The following is a 6,516-nucleotide window of genomic DNA, read 5'->3' as shown; positions in this document are numbered from 1 at the left end:
GTGTACTCTGATGGTTTTTGATGATTTCCTGTATATTCTTGGTATTTGAATCATATTCTTTTTGTGTATATATCATGCCTTCGGGCCCAAATGTAAATAATTATTGTATCACAATTCGGGTATCAAGTATATGGGATTTATTCACAGGTAAAACTTAGTCTTCCGCTGATCTGATGAACTTATGTTAGTGTGTGTATGCTGTGGTGGAATACAGTATCTGATGATCCTGGCAGGTTTGGGTTAACCGATGTTAACTCGGCCACGGCTCCGGTTCAGTGTGAACGGGGTGTGACAGCCAGAGTGACCTGGGTTACCCAATGAGCACCCATCGATATTTTAATACATCCAGCAGCCGGACGTTTCCAAAATAGTTCTGAATTAATATTGGTATGCCTCACCATCCTTACCAACCTCATTTTACATGACAACTGTAACTCCCTCATAGATTTCACTTGTACAGGGTCAAGGCAAGAAAAGTCATGAATATTAGACATCAGAGCTTGCATCACCTACCTATGATCCCTGCTAACATTGTCAAAATGCCTGCAATCTTGTTCCATCCAGAGCTGGTATGGAATTAAAGACAAAGATGCTATCCAATCCTTCTCAAATGAGACACACTTGCTTTTCTCCTCCACCATGAAAACAACTCTTGAATAGAAGGGAAGCCACTCCAATGCAGATAAAAAATACTCAAGAATTCCGACCACACCCTAATAGAAAATCGACATTCAAGGAATATATGCATACTGGACTCCACCTTTGAAAGACATAGAGAACACCGAGAGACAAGTGGAATAGCTCGGCACATTACCTTCTCATCTTTTGGAAGATGATCATTAAACAAACACGAACCGAACAAAGAGACCCAAGGTGGCATCCCTTTAAGGCAAACATACTTTTCCCACCCTACCGTAGGCACCTTTAGACGAGTCGCCTCCCATGCAGAAAAAACAGAGAACTGACCCGACAAACTAAGAGACCAAACCCTTTTATCCACACACTCGACCGAAGGAATAGGAAACTTCCTCACTTGCTCACATACATCAATCAGTCTTGCTGATTGAACCTCAAGTAGATCCCACTTATCATCCATGATAAAATCAGTGGAGCCTCTAAATGAACAATTTTCCATTGTCCAATCAGCTAACCATCGATCCAACCAGAAATTGATTGCAGACCCATCACACACCACCCATCTCTCATTCTTATTCATGAAATCCCTAACTTTTTTCAAACCCGGCCAAATAGAAGAAGTGAAATAAGATCTAGGAATTCCATCCCTATAGAGATAGTGACTTCTCAAAAAGGCACCAGTCACTGAATTATCAGATCTAACATACTAGGCTAGTTTTCATAACATCGCAAGATTAACATCCCACATCCTATGAATCCCCAATGTTTCTTGGTGTTTATTCTAACATGAACAAAGACTTTCACTCAGGCTTTCCTTTGATATCATGAATCATAATAGAAAAGGTGAGAGAGAAACCCTTCTTTTATGTTTTTCATAGATGTAGAAACTGGTCACTCTTTTATGATTCTTTGCAACTCAAAACTTGATGCATGTTAAATATTTTTTTGGCAATTCAATATGTAGTAGGCATCAACATTGACATTCCATTAACAGAATGGCTCACTAGATTATTATTTTCTTGGAAAGATGAAGATAAAAAAATTTAAAATTAGTCATACTTTAAAACATGAAGGGTTATTGGTGCCTAAGATGAATGGAGCTTATCTCCTATCAACAAAAACAAGATCTTTGATCTTGATAGAAATTTTTTGGAGGGATTTGAAGATGGAACAAGACATTAATCATAAGCCACATTATCTAAGCCATTTCCAACAGATCTAACCCCTTTTTTTCACTAAAAGGTCCATTGCATTAAAAATTAAGGAAAAGTAAGAGTACAAAAATAATACACGGATACACATTTAAATCGACATTCCAGAAACTCAAACAAAAGAAGTAGAATCGGAGCATGTACCTTCGGCAAGGCCAGCAGTAGGGACCCAACCCTCTACCAGGGACTACCAATTGGAGATGCAAAATCTTGGTCAACATGGAGCATCAACTAGCAGCTCATCTTGCAAGAATGGGGGCAAGAAAACCATAAACTAGGAGATCCCATTTTTTGCATCTGATTTAGTAAGGAACTCTGCAATCGGGTTACTTCCCTAAAGCAGTGAGTAAGCTTCAACTGAATTGAAGAAATATATAACTAGAGAAAAATCCATTCTTGACTTACAAACCATGGGCAAGCCCACCATAGACAACAACCACCACTTTGACCGAATCTACTGAATCCATAGACTTTGAATGCCCAAATCTCTAGCCTCCATTAAACCACACACAAGAGCCTTGAATTCGTTAGTACAAATTCTAAGAAAGCCCCCAAGGGAGTAAACTACTCCTGCTTGAGAATCCCGGGTTATACCACATGCCCCAACCCTACCCGGTTTGCCTAGTGAACACCCATCCACATTCAATTTAAGCCGGGCACCTGAAAATCTCCATCACTACCTAAGCCTTCCTAGGAATAACGAGTACCCAACCTTCTTAAAATCATAAAATCTGCCACCGAAGTGATCTTCCCTTTGAGAGGAGGCAACTGCTCTCGAAGATCTCTCAAGATCACCTTGAAAACAAAATCATAGTGCATGGACTTATCTTCAAACCTTCTAGAATTCTTTCCATCCAGATATATAATATGAGACTAAAGCCAATAATTCATGCTTCCATCATTGATAACCCCTTGCCTTTTGTTTCCACCAAACGATAAGATCATTGACTGAGCCGTGAAGATGCCAAGACACATCAAAAAAAGCCAAAAAAACTAACCAAAGATACTGTTAAAAAGGACAATTAAAAAAGGTGGGTGAATTATTCAACTGCCTCAAGACATATCTCACATCTTGACAGCAAAGAAACCCCCTTTGAGAAGACGATTTCATCAGTGGCAAGCTTCCCATGGGCCAATTTCTGCTCGAAGATGGACTCTTTTGGTACAAGATATTCTCCCAAACAATCAAAACCCATGGGACCTTCAGATTCCTTCTTCTAATCTCCTCCGAAGCAGGTTTAACTGAGAATAATCTCGAGGGAGTGAGACTCCAATAACGCCTATTGTCAATCTAAAATGGGGGGATTTTTATCTCCACACCTTACAGAAAATATCCTTCAAGAACAACCTTAGCAAAAAAAAATATCCTTCAAGAACATAAATTGGACTTCAGGAGGGGGGGGACTCCAATTAAAATCATATATAAAATATGATATGTGATGAGCACATTTATGTGTGATATCTAATGTAGTAAAACATGCATTTTACATATTTAGAATGGAGCTACCTTGGGTTTTACCATCTTTTTGCAGGTTTTATATTTTCAAGGCCTTAAGGACTATCGGGCACTATATCTCCAATTTTACACTTAAAGAGGCCCTATTTCTTTTCATGGTTGCAAAGAAGACAAAATTATGAGCAAGATAGACATGTTCAATTGCAAGTACACATTCGTTTGATCAACCGTACAAGTGATTATTCTTTTCAGGCTAGAAAAAGAATAATGGATCAGAACTGAACCGAGATGCATAACCAGCCCATCTACAGTTATCCCAAGGGTATAAGGAATATTTCAAATACCAACAAGGATCGATGGACCACATCCTTAAGTGATTGAAGATTCATTTTTTATAACAACAACTACCTAGCGTAGTTGGTGAGTCATGGTGTGTAAAATCCCTTCCTTATTAAGAGGTCTCAAGTTCCAACCTCTTAGCTGCCATTTTGTTGAGGTTTTTTTTAGAAGATTTTCCCTCTCTTACTCATCACTTAAAGCGTTCGGCCAAGTTGTAGCATCCCTCCCCTATTCTCTATATAATAGAATTAACACAAGGGGAGGAGGCACTTCATTCTTCTTCTAGGGTTTTTTCTTAGTTGCTCTATCTCTTTCTCTAGTTTTCTCTTTCTCAAGCTCTAGTTTTAGGTTTATGCTTTAAACACTTTTGTAAGTTCTTTTTATTCAATTAATGCAAGCACTTTTGTTTTTGATTCAGCCTTTTATTTTTATTGTTTAAACAATTGAAGTTGTAATTTTCAAGTTCTAGTTCTAGGCTTAGTTCTAGGTGACAAGAACAAGCTATGAAGCATGTCTTTCAAGTTCAATTTTTTTTTTCAAATATGTTTTCTCTAGTACTAGAAATTTCAGATTTGGTTTATTCCATATTTGATTTTTAGTACTGGTAGTATCTCAAATCGATCAAGTTTTCAATTCAAGGGTTGAAGTTCAAGTAAGTAGGCTCCTTCAGTAGTCTTCTCTCCCCCCTCTCATTCCCTCTTCTGACTACCCTTTCTTTCTTAATTTAGGATTTTAATTTCAGTCATTACATTATTTCTATCCTTTTCCCCCAAGGTTCAGGGCTAGTGTATGTGTTGGTTTTGCCCCTCCTAGCCATAGAACCATCATTTTATTTTATTTTATTTTAATTGTCTCCCATTCCCTAAAGCCAAGTAGAGTAACCCTTGTAAGAGTGAATCTCTGGTCAAGTAGGAAGGCTCATATTATGATGCATCCCTCGTGCTAAGTAGAGAAACCTACTTGTGAGTCTCTCTCCAACTTTATCTCCTTTCTTTTACTTTATTTTTATTTCAGCATTTTTTTCCTTTATTGCTTTTTAATTGCATGGGTTGTTTATTTTCAGCTATTTATTTATTTAATTTAATTACGTGGCTTGCGTATTTAAATTCTTAGATGACGAATGGTTAGGACTTTATTTTAGATACATATGTTTAGGACGGTAATTAGAATTAGATCACAACCATTAATCGGTTCACTTTCACATTATTAAAAGAAGCAAAAAAATAAAGTGGTTGTTCTCCCTATGTTCGACCTGTAGCTACACTGATCCATACACTTGCGGTTACATTTTAAAATCTCAAATAAATTTTTGGTGCCGTTACCGGGGAGACAGTTCTATGTTATTTTTCGTTTTCTTTTGGTAAATTGGAGTGCTTTGTTTACTTTGTTTTGTTTTACCTTTTCTTGTATTGAATTCCTAAGAAGAACAACTTGCAATAATAGTTGTATTGGTGGAGGTCGCCATGCCTCACAGTATGATAAAGATAGGTTTCGCCCTGTAGCAGTACCATAAGAATTGACCTGAGCAACCCCGGATCCCTACCGGTAAGCTCCCAAAAAGCAAAAAAAAAAAAAAATCATATAAAAAAAGGTTTTGCTATCTATTCTTTTGTGCTTGTCTTAGTCTAGTTGTGGGTAGTTTTCTATTGCATGAGTGTTAGGTGGGTACATAATACTAAAAATCGGTTAGAAAGAAGAGATCCAACAAGTAGTGACCCTATACGTTTGCTCTCTTTAAAACCTTTCACTATGGAAGACCAATATCAAAATCCTTCACCTAAATCTCTAAAAGATAGGTTCTACCCTGCTAGAATAGTCCAACCTTCCTGCATAGTTCTACCACAAGCCCAGAGCAATAATTTTGAACTCAAATCTCAATACATCACTATGTTGCCCCACTTCCATTGGTTTACCTCTGATGATGCATACCTATTTCTGAGGGAATTTGAAGAGGTATGTGTTCTAATTAAGATCCAACAGCTTTTGGATGATGCTGTTAAGCTTAGGTTTATCACTTTTGCATTAAAAGACTAAGCTAAGAAGTGGTTGTATGGGTTACCCATAAATTCCATAACCTCATGGGAATAGTTCACAATTGTCTTCCTTAAGAAGTTTTTCCCAACTCACAAGACCAATAAGCTTAGAAGTGATATCCTTCAGTTTAGGCAAAAGCCTAGTGAGTCTTTTTCTAAACTTATGAAGAGATTCAAGGATTTACTCCAAGAACGCCCTCACCATGGCCTAAACTTATGGCATTTATGTCAAATAATTTATGAAGGTATTGATTATTCAACTAAACAAATGATAGAGTCTATGTGCCCTAAGGGATTCACATCCTTTACAGGTGAAGGAAAGGCATAGGAATTCTTACTTGACTTAGCTGTCAAAACCCGTAAGTGGGAATCAACCCAAGAGAGTGAAAGAACCATAGGAGGGAAAGGACATTTTGTGATGGATTAGTAGCCAAGAAAGCCCATTTGGATAGCCTAATCAAGAGGATTGAGGCTATTGTTCCTACAGAACCATCATCAATCAATTTGGTTAAGATTTGTGCTTAGGGCCAGTCCCTTGGACATGTCATAGAAGAATGCCCCAACACCTCTGGGGGAACTTCTAATGATAGTGTTAATGTTTTATATCAAAATAATCCATATAGTAATACCTCCAATCTAGGATGGAAAAATCACCCAAATTTCTCTTGGAATCAGGACAACCAAGTAGGGCCTTCAAATTTTCATAATCAAGATCAACTTGGACCCCAAAGGCCTCCCTTTGCACAACAATCTTTTTCCCAAAATACTTTTCCTAGGTCAAATGTAGGACCTCAGGCGAGTTTTCCTAGGGCCCCTCTTCTATCATCTTATCAGCAACCCC

The 6,516-nt window shown here is 37.8% G+C and overlaps 1 non-coding gene across 1 annotated transcript; it reads right to left on the bottom strand.

The window, feature by feature from the left end:
* Positions 1-5,778: 5,778 nt before the first annotated feature.
* On the bottom strand, positions 5,779-5,885 carry LOC122094543. Its single transcript, XR_006144858.1, has one exon. It is a non-coding gene; the product is annotated as a small nucleolar RNA R71 (small nucleolar RNA).
* Positions 5,886-6,516: the final 631 nt, after the last annotated feature.

Source organism: Macadamia integrifolia, chromosome 11, assembly GCF_013358625.1.
Source record: "Macadamia integrifolia cultivar HAES 741 chromosome 11, SCU_Mint_v3, whole genome shotgun sequence".
Lineage (NCBI taxonomy): Eukaryota > Viridiplantae > Streptophyta > Magnoliopsida > Proteales > Proteaceae > Macadamia > Macadamia integrifolia.
This window is presented reverse-complemented; position numbering and strand designations above follow the sequence as displayed.